At 41.6% G+C, this 25895-nt stretch overlaps 1 pseudogene; it reads right to left on the reverse strand.

The window, feature by feature from the left end:
• Positions 1-11948: 11948 nt before the first annotated feature.
• On the reverse strand, positions 11949-14010 carry LOC102534246 (forkhead box protein I3-like; annotated as a pseudogene).
• Positions 14011-25895: the final 11885 nt, after the last annotated feature.

Here is a 25895-nt window from a genome sequence, read left to right on the forward strand (position 1 = left end):
ATAGGATGGGAATTCAGCCTTGAGCCTGTCTGACTGTAAAGCATGCTCTTGCCGGCTCACACCACAGCCTCCCCAAGTCCAAGTCAGTTTCTTACTCTTATCTGCTAAATACAAGGAAACTTAGAAGGAGCTGGTTTAAGGACATTTATAGGCAGCAGCAGCAAACTCATATGACTACAGAAGCCAGGCAAGAAATATAGAAAAGTGAGGCAGGCCAGGTGTAAGACATTTGGGAGTGGTGGAGACTGTGGCACACTCAGGCAGATTTTAAAAGATAACTACTTGGGCCAAATGATGTACTCTGCTGCTGAATCCAGCCCACTGCTGGGTCTTAGAGGCCTCATCCCTGTTTCCTTTGCAAACCAGAGGTTAGTAGGTGGGGGTGCTGGAGCATTTCTGCTCAATGCAGGACCCCTCTAATGGGCAATCTGCTCTGAAGCACCCCATGATATTATCCAAGACTGTGTGCAAGCCACTCACAGTTTGAGGCTCTCTGTTCTCTCCTGCTGACTTCCCTCTTTCCCTTCCCAAGGGTCAGATCAGCATCGTAGCCAATCCTGCTTCCTCCTCACTTTATCTTTCACAAGTGATATTCCTACCTCCCAGACCCTTGTACTCCCAAAATTAGAGAATTACTGGTCAGGGGATAGGAAAACATAGATCCTGAGATGGTTTCCATCAAAGGAGCTAGAAAATCATCCTTTCCTTGAGAAGATAAATCATACAGTGAGGTCACCAACTCACAGCAGGAAGTAGTAACTATATAAGTACCCCAAAAAGGAAGAGATAGAGATTGCAAAAGTGGAAGGAACCCTGAGCAGCAAGTGGTCACTGGGCCCCTGCTCTGTACAACGTCACAGAACCCCATTAACAAGATGGGTATTTCTCTCCTCCTAAAATCCTTCTTTAAAAGCATCCATGTTTAGCAACTTAGCTTCCTTCTCACAGATCCCATGACTTACTTCCAAGAACTCTTAGTTACTTTTAGGAGGAGGGTGATGGAAAGGTTTATATCTCCCCTCTGAGGGCCATGAGAGAGAATAGTTATCCATAAGCCATGATTTTTTTTTTAAAGGCATACACTGTAAATCTTTCAAATCCTTTGATATATAGGCAAAGTGAATCCCTGCAGTTCGTGAAGGCTATCCCTGGATGGAGGAACTTTTACTTTGAGATCAAGTGAAATATTCTCTTGTACATCTTTGTAAGGTGGCTGTGCCCAGACTCAGAACATCAGGAGGAAATGCAGAATGGAGAAAGCTCTTTGATCATCTTTACAGACAATGGTCTCCCCTTCAGTGTACTTGGAAGTACTTTGTATTATGTAAATACACAACTAGGCTTAGGAAGATCAAAGCGGAGAGAAGGGTGCTATCTGTTGGCTTGTGAATGTTAATTTTAAAGCACATTATGTTTAAAAAAGGGGGGGGGTGGGGAGGGGAGGGAGAGAAAGAAAGTTTCCAAGAACATAACAAAAATCCCCTCACCACCTCCATTTTTCCCACCCACATTCTCCAAAAAGGGAAGGACAGAGGGAGATGTAGAACTTCGAGGAAGAAACAAAGTAACCATGTGACACTTATTTTGTTCACATTCTGTGAGGTAAATGCTGGAGGATGAGAGGGGGTGGGCATGCTTTTAAAGGAGTCACAGCAAAGACGATCAGGAAAGGAGCTCCACATTGTAACCCTCATGTAGCAATGCAGACTTCTTACACATCAGTGTGTCTCAGCTTATACTAAGTTCTTATAATTAACCAAAGAGAAGTGTTTGGACACCTGGGCGAGACTGGAGGGCCTCCCACAAGGGGACTCTTTGCAAGACCAGGAATTAGGGTGAGCAACCCCTGGACTCCACAGCTGTGTGTTGCATTTCTATTACATCCAGGAAGGCACTTAGGTAACCGTTTGCTAATTTCCTTCCACTTGGAGTTGTGGTAGGAGGTCTACATCTGTGATGGGAACACCAGGCCACCAGGCCACCTCCTCTTTCTCTTCTCTAAGTTATCCTAACTTTTCTTTTCTCTTAGGAATTTCAGTATTTTTCCATAGCCACATTTACATCAAAAAATAAAATTCTGCAAGTTCCTGGGAACCGAGAGTCACTTAACATAGCAAAATGGTGTATTTCACCACCAGAATTTGCCCTGAGGTTTGCAACTATATTAAATTATTTCCTTTTAACATGTCATGCCTCATGGGGTGAGAGAATTTGTGTGCGGAGCTATTGAACTTGAGACAGTTCCACTTCAATGAGCTGCATTTCATTCTCAGAAAGATTTAGAATTTTTTTTTAATGAGGTGGCAGCTAAATAATAAATTAAAGTAGTTAAATTAGAGGTGCTGAGGGAAAACTGCTGTGTTTTCTGTGGTTAATACTGATTTGCCAGATAGGTTAGGAAAATAACTGACTTTCAGCATCAGCTCCGCTTTTGAGAAAGTTGAAAAGTTCTGGATTGAAAGGCTCCAGAATGTGTAGAAAGTGACCTGAAGTCATTTGACTGAGATACTGAAACTCTCTTTTCCCAATTACTTTTATACTTAAAGTCACATTTAAGCTTTAAAAAAAAAAAAACTAAGTAGAATGTTACCTATCTTTTTTTTTTACATTTTCTTTTTTTTAAAATGCTTTTATTATTTTTAAAATTTTATTTTTTGGGAAGAATCAGTTTTATTTTCTTATTTATTTTTAATGGAGGTACTGGGGATTAAACCCAGGACCTTGTGCTGCTAAGCACATACTCTACCCCTGAGCTAGATCCTCCCCCTGACCCCATAATGGATTTTTAATGCTAATGACAATTTATTAAATATTGAGAAAGAGGACTAGACACTTTAATCCTCTGTGGCATTTACAGCAGTGTCTGGCTCAATATTCACAGAATGGATGAAAAGTAGATTATCTCAACAGAAAATGGGAATAAAGTTGGTGGAAATTATTTTTTTTTAAGTACATAACACAGGTAGTTCATTAAAAGCTATTTACACCTTTATTTATTCTTCTTTCTGCTCAGCTCTCCTGACAGTCTCAAACACCAAACGTTTTATTTTTTTCAAGAGGCAGAGCAAATACTTTTTCTCCACGTCCACTGAGAGCAGCGCGGTACCATCCAAAACGGAAAACACAGCCACCTGCTCTGCCCTCGACCCACCTCCCAGCTGCTGGTCTTTCCTAGACTGCCTTGTGCTGCACAACAGCCCGAGTGACCTTCTAAAAATGTACATCAGACCAAGTCATCTGCGACCAACAGGCCAAGGCTTCCTTTGCTCTTAGAATGCGCTTCAACGTTCTTGCAGGGTCGACAAGGCCCAATGAAAACCAGACCCTGCTCGCCCCTCAGATCTCCTTTCTGACCACTTTCTCTCCCCGTTAGCTATGCTTCCATCACACTGGGCTTTTCATGGTCTCTGCTCGGCTGAATTCATTCCTGCCTTGCATCTGTTGTTCCCTCTGCCATCCCCACCTTCCGGTTTCCATAGAGGCCCTTTCTGTCCATCACCTGTTTCTGGTACCCTGTTTGGTTTACCCCACGGCAGTTATCAGCCTCTGAAATCATTGGGTCCATTTACTCATGGACTGACTTTCTGACCCCACTGGAATGTTGGCTCTGTGTTAATCCCCCAAGCCCCCAGGGCCCCATAATGATGTGTTGAGTGAAAAGCTAGATGGTGGAGAGTGAGTTGTGTTTCTGAGTATTTTACCTTGTGAGGCGGTTGAAGGGATGAACCTGCCTGACATGGTCAGAGGGAGACCACAGGTCCTTGTGGCCCTGACTTCAATTGCAAAGGCTCAGGTCTAAGGCAACATCTGAGCACAGGAGAAGGAGAGGCTCAATTCTCAAGTGTCTAGGCTAAGTGTTGGGTCAAGCTGGGGCCAAGTACAGGTTAGAAGAGCTGAGTCAGATGCAACCTTTGTTCCAGACATCTGACAACCAGGAAGTACCATTCCTGACCTCAGACTGTGTTGCAAGTGCTCTGTCTGCACTCCCCATAACCTCCCATTCACGCACACACACCAGCAAAGGGCTGACTGAGCTCCTACTATGTGCAGGCTCTGCTGTAGGCACTAGAGATGCAGCCCTGGATAAGAAAGCCCAGGTCCATCCCACATGGAGCAGGGAGCTGACTTTCCACACAGGGAAATGAAGAAAGACAGTTTCCAGTCCTGATAAGAGAGGATGAGAATGACGGGCTGGGTGTGGAAAGAGGGGCGATTTAGACAGGGTGGTCTGAGAGGCCATGGAGTGGGAGAGATGCTGGGGAGGAGGACCCAGTGACCCAGCCACAGGGAGCTAGGAGCACTCCAGGGCCGGGAACAGCAGGGGATGAGGGAGAGGGAGTGAGGTAGGGGCCAGAGGGAATGCGATCAGGCAGGGCCCTGTGGGCCATGGTGACTTCTCTGCATGTGGCCCTTTCTTCAACAAAGACTGAGTTTAAAATGTCTTGCTTGCCACATCAGAACTTCTAAAGGTCTCCACTCACAGATGAAGCCTTGCTGAGTGTTCCTGTAGGTGACAGACACATCTGATACTCCGGCGGCCGGTCAGTGCCTAAGCCAACCCTGGGAGTGGTGGTGGTTTTTTACGTTTTTGCTTTTTTTTTTTTTAATTCTAAGTCTTCACCTAGATCCTCTCTTGAGAGAATCTAGAACCATTTCACTCAGAGCTGAGATGAAAGCAGCAAGCTTGTATAAAAGCAGAAATGAGGTGGGCAGGAGGGATATGGAAGCAGGATCCTATGAGGAACAAGGAGGCTGATGCTGAAAAAGCGAAGAGGGAGGGAGGCCAGGATAGCTGTCAACACATTCTTAGGGACCATTCCTGTTACTGGGAGAGTGGCACTTCTGTGAGGGACTGTTGACCCTCTAATCGGGCAGCTCATTCAGCAGAGTGACTGGCACGTGACAGGTGTTTGAAAAATGGTAGCTATTACTTTTGTATTTCTACCAGCACAGAGCACTCAGGACAATTTTGGAGGCATGAAGTGGGCTGACAGGTGGCAATCAGGAGGCTCTGCACTGTAAGGTTATTTGATTCTACATGTCTTTTGCCCCAGACAGAAGGGGCTTGAAGGTGGACCCTGGCCACCTCAAAGGGAAAAAAGGGCTCAACTTGGAATGTAACTAAATTTTATTTTTTTGACATAGGTTCACAGAGCTGTAACACACAGGCCTTGCCCTCAGGGACCTGTAAGCCAGTTGGTGAGAAGTCCTGTGAAAAAAATGCCACAAAAATCAAATTGTATGTCTATGGACACATGTGCACGGGTGATGTGCGGCAGTGGCATCTCAGGTGTTGAAGTTAGAGGCCCAGGCTCCAGGCTGGCCCTGCTGCTAAAACATATGAGCTCAGCAAAGCCTCTCAATCTCCGCTAAATTGGGCTCTGATATCTTACCAACTCACCTCCCCTGGGTACAGTGAGTGTCAATGCAGACAGTGGATGTGGGAATATTTTTAAAGAAAAGAATGTGCTACAGATACTGGGAAGCATGAGTTCAGGCAGGTCTTCCTTCTGACAGACTGGATGGTTCACAAACTTAAATGACCATCTCACCACTTATATGCTGTTATTCAAGTTTCCATCAAGTTGTTTTAATCGTTCTAACATTATGTGTGCACCACAGAGAACTGCGGGTGGTGGACACCTAAACTATGCCAAGATGTTCTCTTTCACTTAGAATGCTCAGTATTGGATCAATAGTCTACACCTGGCCCTGCACAGAAACACCTTTGAGGTTTGGAGTCATATGTGTGTGTATGTGTGTATTGCGGGGCTGGGATGGGGTGCATCTCCTGTGCCTCTGAGCACTGATGCTCCCTATGTGCCACTCTTCCACATGCTCTCTGCTCCAAGCCATCAGGTGATTTCCCATCTGCAGCCTGGCTTTCCAAGCCCTGTTCTTCCTGAAATATCCAGGCCTGTGCAACTCCCGGGCACCAACTCAGGAATTAACTTTTTCCTTCTCTCCTCTTCCTACTGCCTAATCAAAGAATTACCCCATGTCCCATTTTATGAACACTCTTATTTATTGAGAAATTGCAAGTGGATTTACACTTGGACAGGAAGAATGTAACAATTTAATATCTTACTCATCCTGTGACTAGGAAAGTTCTAACACACAGAAGAGATTTCAGACGTGGCATTTGGCTATGACCAGAGGTAAGTCAGGGCCTAGCATCCAGAGACCACCAAGCCCAGGAAGGCAAAACTGGCACCACAACTGCCATCTGCATGCACTGTGCCCTCAGCACTGCGCACAGTCCTCTCTGTGCACGTCACTGAAGCCCAGAGTCATAGAGTACGTTGGTCTTCAGTATGGATATGATTACAACAACCGAAGTCCGATTGATGATTTCTATTCAGAGCTCAGAGGATAAGTTTCCTAATCAAGAATCATTCCTTCATTTATCCTCCTTCCCCAAAGTCAACAATTCAAAGTCTTCTTATAGGCATTAGTAAATGAAAATGTGTTTGCATTTCTGATACTAATTCAGCTCAGTGAAACCAAAATGCGGTCACAACTCTGACTAAAATTAGAATGCTTTAACTATGTGAGGCAAGGCAGAAAGAGAAAGAAAAATACTATATGACATCACTCATATGTGGAATCTAAAAAAAAAAAAAAGACAAATGAACGTACGTATAAAAAAGAAACAGACTCACAGACAAAGAATACAAACTTGTGGTTCCCAGGCGGGAGCAGGGTGGGAAGGGATAAACTGGGAGTTCAAGATTTGCATATACTGACAGGCATATATAAAATAGATAAACAAGTTTATACTCTATAGCTCAGGGAAATATATTCAATAACTTTTAGTAGCTTATGCTGAAAAAGAATATGAAAATGAATTTATGTATATTCATGTATGACTGAAGAATTGTGCTGTACACCAGAAAATGACACATTCTAAACTGACTATACCTCAATTAAAAAAAGAAAAAAGTATGAAAACAAATATGTGTGTATATATATGACTGAAACATTACACAGTAAACCAGAAATTGACACAACATTGTAAACTAACTGTACTTCAATAAAGATAAATAAAATTTTTTAAAAAGTAGAATGCTTTAATGTAATATGCTCTGCAAACAGGTGTATACAGAAGCACAAATAAATCTATTTTGGTTTAAACATGGCAAAAGAGAAAGACAATGAGAGAATCTTGAAAGCAGCTGGAGAGAAGCCCCTTGTCACACACACGGGACCCTCAATAAGACCAGTGCTCAGATAGCTCAGCAGGACCCTGGGGGACCATGAGCAAGTAGGCTGCCACGTTAAGTGCTTCATGTTTAAAAAACTTCTACCAAATTTCTATAAGGGCCAAAATAATTCTTCAAAATAAAGGAGAATTTAAGACCATCTGAGATAAACAAATGTTGAGAGAGTTCATTACTAGCAGACCTGCCCTTCAAGAAATGCTAAATTTCTAAATTTCAGGCTAAAATGAAAGGACACTGGAGAGGACCTGAAAGCAGTTTGAGGAAATGATCAACTGACAGCTAGCAGTAACCACATAAAGAAACATAAAAGCCAGTATCATATTACTGTTGTTTTGTAACTCTACTTTTCAGTTCCTTTATGATTTTGAAAAAGCATGAAACAGTTATATAAATCTGTGTTAGTGGGAACAAACAGTATAAAGATTTAATCTATGACAGTCACAACAATAAAGGGTCCATGGGGCTGTGTAGGAGCAGATATTTCACACATGCTCCTGAAGCTCATATGGCATGAATGCAAACTAGATGGTTATATGTGGAAGATGGTAACTAATCTGATTGGCAGCCACTGGGGAAATATGTTTAAAAATATACACAAAATTGGGGGCGGGCGTATAGCTCAAGTGGTAGAGCACAAGCTTCGTGTACAAAAGGTCCTGGGTTCAATCCCCAGTACCTCCTCTAAAAGTAAATAAGTAAACCTAACCACCTCTCCCCACCAATAAAAATAAATAAATAAAAATACTTAAAAGAAATGTTAAAAATAAAAAAATTAAATATATTTATATACACACACACACAGACACACACACACAAAAGGAAATGGGGGGAGGATTGAAATGTCACACTACACATTGGAATCAAACTCAAAAGAAGGTCAGATTGGAGGAAATGATGAACCAAAAAAGATATAAGACATACAGGAATCAAGTGCAAAATGGCAGAAGTATTTCCTTATAAGTAATTATTTTTAGTATAAATGGATTAAATTTCAAGTAAAAATGCAGAGAACAGGATGGATAAAACAAAGGATCTAACTGTAGGCTGGCTGTGTGATGTTCACATTAGATGCAAACATACATACAGGCTCAAAATAAAAGGATGAAAAAGGTTATTCCACGAAAATAGTAACAAAAAGTAAGCTGAAGTAAGCATAGGAATAGTAAAGAAAACGGAGTTTCAATACAAAGGTTTCAGAGACAAAGAAGGGCTTCATACATGAAAAATGGTTAAACCATTATGAATATGAAACCATTATAAACATACACAAAACACCAGAGCCCCCAAATATGTGAAGCAAACATTGACAGAATTGGAGGGAGAAACAGTCACTTCTATAAATATAGCTGAAAGATTCAATCCCCTACTGTTAATAACTGATCAAACATCCATAAAGGCGATCAGTGAGAAAACGGAAGAGAAATTCAGGTCTCAATTCTAATTTTCTTGTCTTTTTTCATTTCTGTCTTCTTGCGTTGCAGAGCTTGGGGATCACCCAGTCTCTTTTAGATCTAGGATTCCATTGGGAGATTTTAGCGTGAATGGGGCCAGGTGGGACTGACTTGATTTTGGCAGAGAATGACTAAGAGGAGAATTACTGGGACATTAAAACTGCTCAGACCCCCACCCTCCCTCCCATGGAGCTCAGAAAGCAAATTCAATGCAATCTGGGCACTTGTACAAAAAAATTCATATTTTCATGCACTAATACATTTAGTATCAAATAAAGAAATGCACTGCATTGAAACTAAAAGCAACTTGGTGTAAAATATATTAAAATACTAATGCAAATTATCAGTGCAGGATGACATTCTGAACCAAGAGGAAATAAAAAAGTTCTCCAAAGAAAAGTCTAAAAAATATAGGAAACCACGTGACTATTAGATGGCCTATCTACTTGCTGCTGTCACAAGAGAAAGACCAACTTAAAAGTTATAATACGCCTTTGATGGGGCTCAAGGCAGGCTGCTCCCAAATACGCCAATGTGGCATATCACTCTTTTGAAATTGAAGTTATCTGTGAAATAGCCTGTACAAGGGGAACACTCTGACCCTCCTTTGTTCCCCTGAAAGCTGGAAAGAACCCCCCACGGAAAGGTGTCTTCCTATGCTGGGTGCATGGAGGGCACCATTTCACCAGAGACAGGGGATTCAAAGCAGAGAAAGTTCTGTAAGCAAACCCTGTCATTTCATCATTAACTTGCTACCCCATGCAAAACCCCCTTTGTTTGTCAAATCTTTACAAATATTGATTCTTTATCAAAAAAGTTGTATAAGCAGCCTGCTTCTGTCTCTTCTCACATCTCATACATTTGGAGGCCTCTGTGTTACAAATTTCAATGTGCTTGCTTTTCCCCTGTCAACTCATCTCGTGTTATTTTGATCATTAGAACAGCCAAGGAACCTAGAGGGGCAGAAAAAAGAATTTCCTCCCCTACACATTGTGTTTAGCTTTTCAGTACTTTTCAACTACTTTAACATTGTAAAAAAAAAAAAAACTATTAAAATTTGAATTAAATTTTGTAACTATGGACGATGACAGCCGTTAACCTAGACTTCTTGTGCTGGTCATTTAGCATAACCAAGCGTTGTGTTGTACACCCGAGACCAATAAAATGTCAAGTCAGTTATACCTCCATAAAAATAAATAAATACCATCATGTATTTCAGGGCACCCACATTCCTTTCCACCTCAGGTTAGATATGGCTCAGCTGGGCAGTGGCCTCACCCCCAGCTCATTCTAAGGGAGGGTCCCAGTACTTTGTATTCTTGTTTCATAAATGTAGCCATGTTTACCATCTCTCTGAATCCGCACTGATGTTTACCCCCAGAAGCAACCTTGAGTGCAGTGCCCTAGGCCTTGATCACAACATGTCGTGGTTAGAAGCTGTTAAATTCTGATTGAATGTACACTTTTCATAAAATAAGGGTTTTTTTTATCCCACTTAAAGTTTATTTCATGTTATTTCCAGCATGCAGTATGCTTTCTTGGGGAACAAAATTTTGTCCCAGTTTACATTATAAATTAATTTACAAATATAGTGTTGTGTCAGAAACAATATTTATAAAAGCCCATATGATTTTTCACATAGAAAACTATCCATAAAACTGTTTTTGGTACACATAATATGAGATTAAGCAGTCTGGCTATCTTCCTGCATAATATTCAAAAAGTAATGGTGATTTTATTTATACCTCAAACTATTTTAAAAATAATTTTCTGTACACATATTTCAGAATTAAAAATTTAACAGTAATGCTGTGAGAGTCTCAGAAAAGAGCACCTGGGGAAAGATTTTTTTTTTTTTACAAGGTACCGTGCTACTTTTTCTAAAAAAAATTAAAACCCCAAACCAGCAACGCTCCCATCAAAGATGGAACAGCATGGTACAAAGGTAACTCCTATGAAATTATCTTCATCTTTATGCATCACTATTCCAAAAAAATTAACAAATATCTGCATTTTAATTAACACTTTTTGGATAAGTTCAAACAGGGGCAGAGTGTCTGCCAGGTACCAGGCACTCTGCTGGGCACTGAGAGGGTAACCATAAAAACTATCCAAATGAAGATACCTCTTGAGAAGTAAAAGGGAGTGCTCAAAATAAGTTATATTTTAAAAAGTTTTTATCACAATGGTTGCATTAAAAAAAACCTATAAAAATTCCATTTAAAAACTATATCTAATACAATTCTAAAACTTTGTGTAAAAATAGAAAAATCCAAGACATACGTTAAAAGGGACAGGAGGCCAAGCGGAGCAGGACAGTAGTCACCCCAGACCTCAGAAATATGGCAGCAGAAGTAAGGCAAGAGGGGGTGTCCGTCCTCACTGCTCGGAGCGGTATTTATTTCACCTGGAATCTTTGGTCAAATGAAGTCGAGCTCACTCTTACCCTGTACACACTATGTCTGCCTGTGCGTGCGTGCCACTGCCTCTGTTTCTCAGGAACTAGAACACAAAGTTTACAAGCACCAACTCTGGAGCCAGACTGCCAGGACCTGATCCTGGCTTCCCCACTTACTATCTGGGTGGCCTTGGGCGAGTTACCTAACATCCTGGTGTTTCACTGCCCTGGTACAGAAAATGAGGGGTAAGAATACCCATCCTCCAGGGTTGCTGTGATGATTAAATGAGTAAATACATGTCAAGTGTCTAAAACAGCACCTGGCACACAGGGCTTGCTTGCTTGTGCAATTTTGTTGCTGTTAGAGGCTACCTCATACCTGACACTGAGCATAGAGGTGATCTGGAAGCTGGATAGAGTGCAAGGACTTGCAGCATTTCCTAGGACTGTATTTTGAAAACTTTCATTAGCCACAAAGAATCCAAGTGGAGGGTTCCTGTAAAAATATAGGTTTCTGACTTCTCTAAAAAAAAATCAGAATGCAGCCAGGTGGGAGGTAACAACAGCCTTTAGCTGGCCAGTCCCAGCCCCTCCCCACTGCTTCAGTTGCCAATTGTTACCTTTTTCCCACCCGATAACTTCATTTACTTCTTGTTGTTTTTCAAACTGGTTTCTGTACACCTTTGAGCTTGTGACTCTGATGTACAGTGATGAGCAGACACGGCCCATGCCCTCACAAGTGCTAGTCCAGAACAGAGAGCGATCGATTTCTCCCCAGGGAGGCCCTTATCCAGAGAAACCTGTAAAAGCTGGCCAGGTTGTAGAGAGATTCAGCTGCTGCACCCATGCTCCTCCGAGTGAGGTCAGTGGATGGACCTAGAACTCACCCGGGAGCTCCAGAGAAACACAGAATCTTGGTGCCTGCCCCAGACCTACCACCTTGGAATCTGCATTTGAACAAGATCTCAAGTGTGCACATTCAAGTCTGAGAAGCCCCTCCAGTGGGTAGATGAGGCTGTTGATCATACTGAAATTGTAGACCGGCCTGCCAAAGGGGCCAGTTCGATCCCTGCTGGTGCTGCCTGGGAAGGGGGTGTAATAGGAAGACCTGGCTGCTGCCCCCCTCTTGCTGGTGCTGGAACTCAGCTGTAAGGTGTCTGGCGAGGCTTCTGAGACAGAGCTGGGTGGGAGAGGTGCCGCTGGAGGGCACCTGGGCCCTCTGGATCCCTAAGTAGGGGCCATCAGGGAAAGCTCGCCCTGGGTGCCCCCGCTGCTGCTGACACTTAAGGTGCTGAGGCTGCTGAAGGAGGTGTTGAAGCAAGGGGATCGGGGAGAGCATGGGTGCTCCTGGAGAGGGAGCGGTCCTCTTGGTGCCCTTGGGAGGCTCTGGGGACTGAGAGGCGCTGTCTCCTTCCGACTTCCCAGCCACTCCAGAGCTCAGACCTGATGACAGCCCGTCTTCGGATTTGGACGTCCGTGGCCACCGCAGAAGTGCGCTGCTTTCCAAGCGGCGCTTCCGTTTCCAGCAGAAGATCCTGTTGTCAAACATTCTAGTTTGGATCGAGGGTCCAGTAATTCCCTTTCCCTGGGTCGTCCTCGTCGTGGTGCACCCCTTGAAGCAGCCGTTGAGCCACAGGTTGTGGCGGATGGAGTTCTGCCAGCCGGCCTTGCTGCCTGGGTAGAAGGGGAAGCTGTGAGCCAGGATATGTGCCTGAGCGTGAGGTTGCGCTCCAGCGCGCTCTGGATTGTCATGGCCATAGGCCCCGATTTCGAGTAGGGTGGCCGGACCACCATCATCAGGTCCTCGCCGCCAGCCACGGACTGCCAGACCAGGTCTGCCGGCGGCGGCAGCGGCTCGCCCTGAGGGCGAGGCGGTCGCGGGCTGCGGGAAGGGCCGCTGCGCGCAGCCGAAGGTGCAGGCGGTGATCGGCGGCTGCAGGAAGGGCCCGGGTGCGCTCCCGGGGGGCGGCGGCGGCGGCGGCGGCGGCGGCGGCGGCGGCGGCGGCTCGGGCCCCGCGGGCGAGGCGGTCGCGGGCTGCGCGAAGGGCCGCTGCGCGCAGCCAAAGGTGCAGGCGGTGATCGGCGGCTGCAGGAAGGGCCCGGGTGCGCTCCCGGGGGGCGGCGGCGGCGGCGAGGTTTGGGTGGGCGCCCAGGTACGCGGTGGTAGGGGGACCGCCCACCGCCGGCCCGGTGAGCCACCGGTTGGGGTTGGCGGCGGCGGCGGGCGGCGCGGTGTAGGGGGCCCGCCGTTAGGGCGCCCTGGCCAGCAGTGGGGCGCCCAGGGCGGAGCCGGGGACAGGCGGGCTGCGCGGTCAGGACGAAGTTGTCCTAGTAGAGTCATGTCGGGGGCACTCGGTGCTGCGCGGAGGCAGCGAGGGACAAGCGGGGCTGGTCTCCCCGCTCCAGCGACAGCACCCCTTTGGGGGCCAACCCTGCGGTCCCGCCTCAACCCTCAACCCTTGATCGGTGAACAGAGTCCCGGGTGAGGGGGGAGGACGGGTGTGCCAAGATTTTTTAAATACTACACTAGAAAGTAATAAGGGAAGGAAATGTAAATAGTCCATAATGAGAAGTATCCAAACTCACTATCAAAACACATACACACACGTTAGGAATCACCAGAGCCCAACTACCACTTCCGCAGTCATGGTCACAGACCTGAAGGGTTTTACTCAGGGTTGACAAAGAATTAATTTGTGCCCTAAGCTGCAACAATGCCTCCCTTAAGTGTATGGTCCCCCTTAAAACAAAAGCTCTTATTTTTATAATGGAAACAGTGCCAAAACCTGTGGGCCTAATACATGATTGAGGTGCTAATTAGAAAAGCCAGGTTCCGGTATCTGTTCGGCGCTCACCCTTGAAGAGTTCCTATGAACCCTGCCACACCAATCCCAATGAGTCCCTCATCTTCAGTGTTCAGAGTATTCAGTGCCACCATTTTTGAGTTAAAATGATAATGGATCATGGTTATCATATGCCTTGATGACAATGTGTAGAGATAACAAAAATCAAAGTGTAAGGGCAATATACAAAATCAACTAACTTCCTCTGTGCCAGCAGTGAATAATTGAAATTGACATTTTAAAAGAATACCATGTATGATAGTATTAAATATGAATTGAAGTATTACAAATGAAGTGAATGCCATTTATAATAATATTAAAATGAAATAAATAGTAATAAAAATGAAGTTTCCTATCCAGGAAACTATGAAACACTGTAGTAAGAAACCAATGTCAATCAAAAGCCTAGAACACCCTATGTAGTGCTAAAGAAGAACAAAGTTGAAGTCACACTTCTCATTGTACAATAAATGAAAGAACAGGAAAACAATGGAAAATATTAGACTAGACTAGCCAAGAATCAGACAGAGAACCCAAATCAAGAAAATTATAAATGAAAGAAGAGACATCACAGTTGATACCACACAAATACAAAGAATCAGGAGAGGCCACTATGAACAAGCATATGCCGACAAACTGAACAACGTAGAAGAAATGGATGGATTCTTGGAAACATACAGTCTACCCAGATTGAACCGTCAAGATATAAAAAGAATCTTAACAGGCCAATTAGTAGTAAAAAGACTGAATTAGTAATCAAAATAATCCCAACAAAGACAAGTACAGAACAGACAGCATCACTGGTGAACTTCACCAAACATTTAAAACTTTAATGCCTATTAACCTCATACAGTCCCAAAATATCTAAGAGGAGAGAATAAACCCACACTATTTACAAGGCCAGCATTATCCTGATACCAAAGCCAGATAAGGACGCAAGAAGAGACAGTTATAGGCCGACACCCCTGATGAGTACACAGGCAAAAATGCACAGTAAGTGCTAGAAAACCACATTCAGCAGCATGTTAAAAAGTTCATACTCCCTGATCAAGTGGGGTTCATCCTTATGATGCAAGGATGTTTCAACATACACAAATTAATCAATGATATACACTTTTTTTTAACAAAACAGACAAAATTTAATCAATTAAGTCAATGCTATCTGAGCCAAATGCAGCACCATCTCCATCTTGAAAGGAATCCCTTCCACTGACATCCATCCATGTTTGGAAGGCAGCTGACTGATGGGCCTGTAGCTTACTGAACCAAATGACCATGTGACATCTTCATTGCACTTGCTGGGAGCTGTGGGTCAGTGTGCCCTCAGGTCTCAGTGCGGGTGCATTTGGATGACCCCCTGACTTCTTCAGTCTGTAGCTGGAAGGTATCTTCATTGGAGTAATGCTTCACAGTGTTGTCATCCATGTCCACCAGAATCCATTTTTTCACACTTCTTGAATATTTCCCAGTCTTTTCTTGGGGAACATCATATTTGTCTGAGATGGCTTCCATAAGACCATTCAAAGATGGAGTCTTGAGTATCAGGGCATCAAAGACTTACTCCGACTCCTTTTGCATGTAGAGCAGCACTCTCTTTGGCTTCTCTACCCAAGTGAACTTATATCACACATTTATACAATAAAAGTTAAAGTGGCACAATTATCTAAATAGATGCAGAAAATGCATATGACAAAATTCAACATTCTTCATGATAAAGACTCTCAGAAGCAAACCTCAACATATTAAAGTTGCATAGAAAACCAGCATACAAAAATCAGTAGAGTTTCTAAATACTACAACAAATTGTCTGAACAAGAAATAAAGAAAGCCATCACATTTACAGTAGAATCAGAAACAATACAATATTCAGGAATACATTTAACAAGGAGGTGAAAGAACTGTATACTAAAAAGTACAAGAAATTGATAAAAAGAAATTAGTAAAAGTATCAGTGAATGAAATAATATTCCCTGTTAATGGGTTTAAAAAATTAACATTGCTAAAACATCCATATTACCCAAAGCCACCTGTAGATTCGAAACAATACCTATAACAATTCTAATGGCATTTTTTCTCACAGAAGTAGAAAAAACAATCTCATAACTTGTAGAGAACCATAAAAGACCCTGAATAGACAAAGCAATTCTGAGAAATGAAAATAAAGTGGGAGGCATCCCATTTCCTGATTTCAAACTATATTATAAAGCTATGGTAATCCAAACAGTATGATACTGGCCTAAGCAGAGATACATGGACCAATGGAACAGAGTTGAAAGCCCAAGCATATAGAATTGACTAATATTTGACATGAGAGTCAAGAATATTCAATGGAGAAAAGACAGTCTAGTCCATAAAAGGTATTGAGTAAATTGGATATTCATATGTAAATAAATGAAATAGACCCATATCTTACACTATTTACAAAAATTAACTTGAAATGCATGAAAGACTTAAAAGTCAAACCTGAAAAGATGAAACTGCTAGAAAAAACATAGGAGAAAAGTTCTTTGACAAAGATCTTGGCAATGAGTTTTTCTGATATGACAGCTGAAACACAAGCAATAAAATTAAAAATAATCCAGTAGGTATGGGGCTACATCAAACTAAAAAGTGTCTATACAGAAAAAGAAATGGTCAATAAAGTAAAAATGTTATCTTGCAAATCTTATATCTAATAAGGGGTTAATATCAAAAATATTAGAATTATTCATGTGCTCCATAGTAAAAGGAAAAAAATCCCAAATTATCCAATTTGAAAGGACCAAAAGACCTAATAGATATTTTCAAAACAAACAAACAAATTGAATGACTAAAAGGTATATTAAAAGATTCTCAACATCATTAATCATCAGGGAAGTGAAATCAAAGATGCAATGAGGCACTACCTCAAAAATATGAAAGGGAAATATTTGTGCATCTTTGGTGGGGATGTAGATTGGTGCAGCCACTATGGAAAAGAGATTCCTCAAAAAATCAAAAATAGAACTACCATACAATCCACTAATTCTACTTCTAGGTATACATCCCAAGGAAACAAAGTCACCGTGCCCAAGCAATACCTACATGCTCACATTCACAGCAGCAGTATTTATGACAGCCATTTAAGACAGGGGTGCAACCTAGTTGTCCATTAAGAGATGAGTGAATAAAGGAAATGTGGAATAAAATGGAATACTGTTGAACCAAAAAAATTAAGGAAATCTTCCACTTGCAACAATGTGAATAAACATTGAGGACATTATGTTATGTGAAATAAGTTAGAGAAAGATGAATACTGCAAGACCTCACTTATTTGTGGAGTCTAAAAACAAACATACGAAAAGCACAGAGGAAAGGAGATTGGATTTGTCGTTACCAGGAGTGGGGTTTGGGGGCTGGGAAAATTGAATAAAAGTGGTTAAAATGTAAATATCTGAGTTATAAAATAAGTATCACAGATGTAAAATACAACATTATGACTATAATTAACACTAGTCTATAACATATATAAAAGATGATAAGAAAGAAGATCCTAAAAGTTTCCCATGAAAAAAATGTAATCATGTGAGGAGATGGATGGTAACTAAATTTATTGTTGTAATCATTTCACAATATATGCAGCTTTCTTCTGTTGCAACTGAGAAAATCTGGTGTCCATTTCAGAGGGACTCAGCTGCAGGGCAGGGCCCCCCGGGGTCACACTCGGGACAAGGAATGTGAGGACCCACTATATCTGAACGGGCTTAGGTTCCTTTGTATGCAGACCTCCATTCTCTAAGGTTTGGTTAGACTGATGTGCTTTTAATGGATGGTTATAATCACAAAATAAATTCTGCGTTTGGTGTATACAGTCAGATTAACAAGAAAAATATCTTTCCAAGTCTGCTCTGTACTCAACATGGTGTAATAGGCCGTGGACACATGCCCCTCATCAAGCTCTCCTTGATCTCAGTGCACAGCCAGGGAGGGGCTGGCACGGGGTCATTCTTGACTTGGATGTGATGTGCCAGGGAGCTCTTCCTTGCGAGGGCGTCATAAATGCCTCCTGAGTGGAGTAGTGAGGTGGATACACCCGTAACAAGGCTGCCTGCCTGGAAGCTTCCCCTTTACGAATTGCAGGACGTGCATAAACAATATACTGATTTTCAGCTGGGAAATGAGTAACTGTTTATACATCCTCACCTGTGAGTCATTCCTTCCCTTGAACAGCTGAAATAGCTCAGTTCAAAGGGGTTTGGACTGAAGATCAAAAATTGCTTGATTTGACCCTAACTTCAGTGTTTCTGAATGCCCACAAACAAGCCAGGCATGTTCCTTTTTCGTGGCATTTCACCTTGCTCTTGCCTCTGCTTGGAATCACTTTTGTCACCTGTGTACACTACCTGCCCTCCCCCACATCTTTTCATCTTTATTCTTTCAGGAACATTTATTGAGCACAGGCGATGTGCCAGACACTGTTGTAGGTCCAGATGGTTGGATCTAGCACCTCTCTCATCATCACTGAGGTGGAGCATCATTTCATAAACTTGTTGTCTATTCTACAGCTATTTTGGTGGGGAAAAATAGATACATAAACATGGGGAGTGTGCATCTCTCAGTCATAAAACCCGAATAATAGATATAGATGCTAAACTATCGGGAATGGTCCATAACTTCCCAACTCCATCAATGTTGGCTGCACATAATGACATCCTTTCAAAAAGCACGTACAGAGTAGGCTGGGAAATGGAGTCACTTCATAGAGGAGGAACCTGCCAAACCTGCCTTGGCCAGCTGAGCAAGGGCAACAGCAACAGTAACGCCACCTTCAGGGCACGTGCCCTGAGTTTTACTTAGACATGGTAACTAACTGTGGTCGGGCATGCTGAATGGGAACTTAGAAGAGAAAATGGTAAAACTAAGAAAATCTGGAGAAAGTATGGGTTGTAGTTAATATATCATCATTAGTTCATTAATTATAACAATGAGCATAATAATATGAGATGGTAATAAGACAGAAAACTGATCTGGGCTACTTGTGAAATCCTACACTATTTTTGAAAAGTTTCTATAAGTCTGAAACAAGTTAAAATAAAAATTGTATTAAGCATTTTTATATTTTAAAATATGTTATTTTTAAATTATCCTACAAGAAATTACTATTAGTTTCACCTGTCACCTCCTTCTATTTTGTTTTACCTAAAAATAGGACTTATGACACAGAATAAATAACCCAGGATAATGCATACATAATTTCCAATCACATTTTTTCCATGTATTTCATATTAAATAATAATACATGTTTGTTTATGATATAGGATGTTCTTTGGAAGATTTTTCTTTCTTTTTTCTTTTTTGGTTGTTGTTTTACTGGTATTCCTGTGTCCTAAATTCACTCTAAAAATTTTGTCACCATAGGTGTACATTAGGATTCAAGCTTTAATGAGTCTATTTTACTTCATGGCTGAACATATTCAAAAGACTGGATTGTTTAAAAATAATACTAGGGGGGACGGTATAGCTCAGTGGTAGAGCACATGCTTAGCATGCATGAGGTCCTGGGTTCAATCCCCAGTATCTTCATTAACAAAGTAATAAAAATAGTAAAATTAAAACCAATTTTTAAAATACTAATAAAATTAATGATTCATTGTGACTGGCTCACTTATTCCAAAAATGCTTGTTCTTATTATTTCCATGCTTACATTTCTACACTAATAGAACAAAATCAAATATCTGCAACTGAGACATTCAGATTAGAAGAAAGAGAATGGAACTTGTGACCACAAAGATTCAGTGTTTTCCCTTGATTTTTTCTAATCAGAATTGTTTAAAAAAACCTAATCAATTTCTAAGTGACAGTGAACAGAAAGTGACAAATTTAGAGAAGCAAACATAGCGATCTTGCAAGTGATTTTACTTGTTGATATATTTTGTCCCAAAAATAAGTTACCTCTTAGAATAATTACTCCAAAATCAAACCCTGAAATGCTTTCAATGTTGTCAAACTTACACATTATTATAATGTTCATATAGATAATGATATAGATAAAGATAAAAAATGATCTTTTATGTGTTCAATGCAATTCAAAAGAAATTATTTAATGGTTCTAATAAATCATGTTAGATCTGAAATATAGGTGGAAAAATTAGAAACCAATAATTTTCCTTGTCTTCTCATTGTACAAGAGTAGTAGCCAATGGTAAACAAATATGTCACATGACAAGGTATGTACATGTTAAGAATTAACTTTCATCACCACAGAAGTCAGATTTATTGATTGTATTCAAATGAAAGAAAAAATGGATATGATGTATCATAGGTAATTATTGGTTAATTGGAAAAGATAATATTGATGTAAAAATGCTTATCATCACAGATACTATAAATGAGTAACTAAGGCGCTGTTCAAAGAAGTTATTATTACTCAACTGAATACAATTATGCCAAATGTGTGCTTGCTCAGCTCCTAATTTTAAGACAAAAAATTTCTGCTCCTATAAATTAAAACATGACCTTTAAATTATTGCACAATGGGTATATTTTGTGAATTCAATGAGTAGATGAAATATTTTCATGTCTATTCTAAAAAGCACTTTAAAAACATATAATACTCAATGGTCATGAGGATGAAATGCAGTCGGACAACGTCCCGTGCAAATACTACTGTGCATGCATGTGTGCATATATAACACATAGTAGTAAATAATACACAAAATAAAATAAAATACACTGTTATCATAATGTATCAGATAAAATAAAATTAGAAAATAAACCGTTCTCAAAAAATAAGCATCTTGGTGCAAAATGCTTATGATGGGATGACACTGTGAACCCAGTGGAAATGTTAAGAAAGCTCTCCAACAGCAAAACCTGACTGCACGTAAAGATGCTGCTTCTTAGAAGGCCTCTGCCCTTACAACCAAAGTGAGAAAGTTCAAAACATAGGGATGCAAAGCTTTAATAAGACATATTATTCAAAGTGATTCAGAAAATAAAATGGAAACAAAGATATAAGCAAGCAGGGAGGAGCAGGAGTGGGACAGCGCCCTTGAGAAGGGTGAGAGCTCAGGCCCCAGCACCAGGAAAGGCGAGGGGCAGATGGAGAAGCAGCAGCTGCAGGAGAAGCGGCGCTCCGGCAGCTGGGTCAACATCCCCGCTGGCAGAGTGCTTAAGAGGAATATGGTAATGACGAAGCTGGGCAGAAAGTGCAGAAATGAGAAGATGAAACTACACAGCAGAGCATGAGGCAGAAGGAGGCCGTAAGCTTATTAGATCCAGGGAGTTCCTACCTGCTACAAGAGCCATCTAGAACAGTTACAGGCAGATCTAAGCACAGCCACTGCCTCTGAGGAAGATGTCTCACGCATATATCCCGGAACAGATGGAAGTGGGTTCAGCAGATGTAACAGGGATGCAAATGTTTCAGGAAGTGTTAAGAGAAAGGCAAGAAAACTTAGGACTTGTGAAACTAATGCAATAACATGAACATGACTTGCCTCCTTGATTTCTGACATGCATTAACGGGGATTACTGAAGAAGTAATCTCTATTTCATCTATCTAGAATTGTTAGTGATTTTATTGCACTACAGTTACCTTTAGAGACGAAGAGGCAGGCTTTAGGATGTGTATTTCTAAGGGAATTTACTAAATATAGTAGATTAGCTCTGTCATGCTTGTTCAACTAGCTTAAAACAGACAGTTGAGTGTCAGGGGCAGATACATGAAGCAATGTATTCTTAAGGTGAAAAACTTACCTAAATTATATGTGGTTTATGCTTTCTGGATTAATCTGGATTTTTATAACTAGAAGTTATTTGAGTCCATTAATACTGTGTTGAAAATAATGCATATCAATGTAATAACATGTTCATATGCTCAATACCAAAAGATAAAATAGGAAGGACCTTGGGTTTGATAATTTATGTGATGTCCTAGACAATATTCATATGTACATTGTCAAAATTCTAATTTTAACATACTTAAAATGCTGAAACTTAAACTAATGTTTTAATACACTTCCTCCTTACTTTTTCAACATTTTTGCAACTGCATTCACATTGTAAGACAAATTAAACATTAATGAAAGTATGTACAAAACTGTAAACTTTCCCCTATTTTAAAATATTTTTTAACATTTTTTATTGATTCATAATCATTTTACAGTGTTGTGTCAAATCCAGTGTTCAGCACAATTTTTCAGTCATTCATGGACATATACACACTCATTGTCACATTTTTTTCTCTGTGATTTATCATAACATTTTGTGTATATTTCCCTGTGCTATACAGTGTAATCTTGTTTATCTATTCTACAATTTTGAAACCCCAGTCTATCCCTTCCCCTTTCACTCCAGCATTTTACATATCTTGCCACCAAATCACTAGGCTGATTACACACGTGTCCCAGGCACTTAAGAAAAAGCAGATTCCCCTGCACCCTTTACTGACTATTAAAGGCAGGGCAGGATGCTCAGAAGCCAGCATCTGTAGATAGACATGCGCCCCATCCTGGCCAGGATGCTAAGTCACTCAATATGTCAATATTCCTGCCTCTTTGCTGATGGCACTGGTGCTGCTCTGTTCTTTCTTGCTGGGATGTGCTGCCCTCCTTGGAGCCATAGCCTGGAGAAAAAGAGAGTCATATGGCTTTTATGTCATCTGAAAAAAAAGTCCCCTCTATTCCATGCCACAATAGAAGGACTAATTTCAAGCCCCAAGAAAACGTCCTTCCATTTCCCCCATCAGGTTTTCCACTGGACCTTTAACTGTTACACACAGAGGACCACTGCTGTTCTGCTTGGAATAAAATCCTCTTTGACAAATCACTATGCAGCTTTAATCACAGTCACAAATAACTGAAGCAGAGGGTAAAAGTGGAGCATCTTGGGGCTTGTCCCCACTTAGGAATTGGGGTTCAGAGGCGATTCCAAGAAAGCAGTAGTGATCTGAAACAGCGGAATCCAGCTGGCAAGGCTTCGGGCTTGTCAGGGAGGGAATCAAACTGGGCTTCTCTCTCACTTGGCAAGTCCTTCAGAAAAAAGGTAATAAGGAGAAACATGATGCTCATGACTACCTGTGCTCAATTATATTTTTATGCACAAGAAACTAACCTGCACACATGATTATATATTAAAAATGCAGTACACTGAATATTTAACAATTATTTATGGAGTATGTGATCAATGGTTCTTAAAGAAATAAACTTACGAATTACAGTTTTAATTTCTCCTTTCAGAATTTCAGGTGGCACATGCTGTTTCCAGATTTTGAAATACAATTTTTCATGAAAAAATTTCTTCAGAATATTATTTAGTCACTGACTTTAAGTTAGCTGCTGTAACAATATACCTGAAAACATCAGTTGTTGGAACACTTATAAACTTACTTTTACATCATATGACACCTGAACACAGGCTTTTCAATAGCACATGACTCTGCCTGTTGATTTCCTTCCAGTCAGAGATTCAGGGACCCAGCGACCTTCAGTGTGTGAATTTTCTATCATCAACATTTTGCTTGAACACACACGGGGTGTGTTCCTTGGATTTATTCCACCCAGTTGTAAAGAGGAAACATGTGGTACATTATGGGGCATGTTTGCACAGCCTGAGGAAATATCACTCCTACCTCCAGTCACTGGCTGAGGACTACTTCTGTGTAAGTGACTTTTGACCTCTGGGCTCCAGAGGATGTGGGGCACTTACAGGCTGCGGGCAGGGAATCACAAGAGCTCACCTCCTGAGCAAAGCCCTTGGCCCAGCGTGCAAGCTTGTGCAGCAAGGCAGGCTCAGATGCCCTCACTGTCCTGGCACCTGTGTGTGTCCCATTACTTGTTCTGGGACCTCCACATGAGTCCTGGCCCCTCCTGCTGCAGCTCCACCTTCACCTGCCCACATTAGCAGGCCTGTTCACCTGCACCTGCCTGAGTCGACACACACCAACAACCCACCCGGTGCTGATGGAGCCTGCTGATGGAGCACATCCTGCTCATGTGCTGCAGGCATTCCGCACCAAACACCTCTTTGTATAATTTGGAAACTGAACCCCAGGAGGAGACAGCAACTGGTCCAGGAGCAGTACATGAGCAGAGTGCAGAAGAAAAGGGAGGACTCTGGCTTTCCAGGCCAGGGCTCAATTCCTCCAATTATGTTTGGTTTAAAAATGACAGCTCCTAGTTTGGCCATTTTCCTCCCTTCTTCCCCTGAAGCGCACAGGCATGGGCAAACAGAAACTAACTTCACAGTTAAGGATCTTAGCGGGTAGGTGAAAGAAGAACAAATACCCTGTAAGTGACAAAGGACAGAGGGGACAGAGGTTGGAGACAGCTCTGCAGCAGAGCAGAGGCATCTGCATTCCTAGCGACATGTCAGGAAATCCGTAGAATGACAGGGATCCTCAGAGTTCCCAAGGTCCTCCCTGGGCAGGGCCAGCTCCCCAATTGTTCCCTGAGGGACGGGGCCTGGAGTCCTGCCCATGACACTTGGGCCCGGCACTGGGCAGGGCACACACTCCGTGCCACAGCACAGACAGGGATGACGCTTCCTTCTCTACCAATTTGGGTCTTTGCCATGGCTGACCTGATGGCCCCCTCAGCCTTGGAAAGTGTGTAGACATTATTCTTTACCAAAAAGCCCACCGTGCTCTGAGGGCATGTGTAAGTGCTTCCCACCCCCTGGAGGTCCTTCAGAGCAGAGTTGGGGCTTGTGAAGTGAAGACTCAGGGTAGAGAAGAACAAGGCAGAACCATGGGCTGAGAGTCAGGACCTTCAGTGGGGTTGGAGTGTGGTGTGGGCTGTGGCTGGGAGTGTGTGCAGAACAGAACAGCTTGGGACCCCCAGAAAAAGCAACACTGCTGGGCACATGCAGGGAAAGGATGTGATGCAGCAGGGCCAGGTCTGCTGTCTTCACTAGCCCAGAGGGCTTTCTCAGCACCTTTGTTGGTGCATCCGCACAAGGAGAGAGGTGGGGTTTATGAGAGAACTGAATAAGTTGAAAAATAGAGTGGTGTTTTTCATTTTCTATAAAATATACCAGCATTGTAGAATTTGAAAGAAGAAGGAAATAGTAAGTGGATGTAAATATTGCTTAGAGAGTCAGCAACAATCGCATTATATATAATAGTTTATATGATGGAATTTAAAATATAAATTTTTCTGTGATAATGATTTATCATGTGCAACACTTAAAATATTTAGACACCATAGGTAAAAATCATGGTTCATTTGCAAACCTAGGTATTGCCTACATAATGCCATTGGTAATTCCAGATGCTCCTGCCTTAGCAGTGTGGTGTTTCTCCAAACTGAAATTATGGTTGACCCGTGAGCAAGACAAGGCTTAGGGGGCCTGTGCATTTGAAAATCCACTTTCTAGTTAACTTATAAATTCACTTTATTAACACAAATTTTTTGTATTAGTTTTTTAAAGATATTTATTTATTTATTTATTTATTTATTTATTTATTTATTTATTTGGTGTGGGTAGGTAATTAGCTTGCTTGCTTTATTTTTAGAGGAGGTACTCGGGATTGAACCCGGGACCTCGTGCTGCTAAGCATGAGCTCTACCACTTGAGCTATACCTCCCCCCATAAATCCACTTTCTGTATAGCTTTATAGTCAGCCCTCCATATCTGCAGTTCTGCATCCACAGATTCAACCAACCGACTATGGATGTGCACTATTGAAAAAAGTCCCCATATAAGTGGGGGTTCAAACCCCTGTTGTTGAAGGGCCAACTGTGATTAAAAAAAAAGATACAAAAACTAAAATTGTTCAGGAAGGGTGTCCAACCTGAGAATACTGTCTAAAGAACACAAATTATGTGATAAATATATTACAGCATAACTTGGGATTTTTCTGAAATAAAGGCACAAAAAAAAGTCATGAAATAAATAATTATGGTGAATATTCAATTTGTTATTCATTTTTAAAACTGTTAAAACATCAACAGAACACCTAGATAAGTACAATAATAAACCAGTTGTCTTTGATATTTGGCTGACTTTCATATAAACGTC

Source organism: Vicugna pacos, chromosome 8 (genome assembly GCF_048564905.1).
Source record: "Vicugna pacos chromosome 8, VicPac4, whole genome shotgun sequence".
NCBI classification, from domain to species: domain Eukaryota; kingdom Metazoa; phylum Chordata; class Mammalia; order Artiodactyla; family Camelidae; genus Vicugna; species Vicugna pacos.